The sequence below is a fragment of the Eimeria mitis genome, genomic scaffold, assembly GCF_000499745.2.
Source record: "Eimeria mitis Houghton genomic scaffold, Emh_scaff2163, whole genome shotgun sequence".
NCBI classification, from domain to species: Eukaryota; Apicomplexa; class Conoidasida; order Eucoccidiorida; family Eimeriidae; genus Eimeria; species Eimeria mitis.
The window spans coordinates 1-442 of NW_013570489.1; positions in this window are offsets into that span (position 1 = coordinate 1).

The following is a 442-nucleotide window of genomic DNA, read 5'->3' on the forward strand; positions in this document are numbered from 1 at the left end:
ACCCCCTCACCAAACAGCTGCTGTAGCCCCTGAACGTTGAGAGTATGAGGCATTAGATCTGCATGCATGCGTGCATGCATGCATGCATGCATGCATGCAGCCCCACGCCGGCAACTAAGAACGAGGTGGAGGGCCATTTTGTCCTCCCGGTTGAGCTGAGCCTTCAGTGTACAGAGAACCGCTACTTCTGCTGCTGCTGCTGCTGCTGCTGTTGCTGCTGCTGCTGCTGCTGCTGTTGCTGATGAGCGAGAGAGGTCTTCAGTAGAGCAGTAGCAGCATTGTCTAGCAGCAAGTCTGTTCTATGTATGTAGCTGAGGTGTACGTACACCTGGATGGTGTAGTGTATTGCTTCACTTCCTTCGCAGCTTCGGATACGTGACGGCCCTCTTTCTGCAGCAGCCAAAGCGAGCCCATGTCTCCGCGGTGGTGTTGCAGTAGCTTG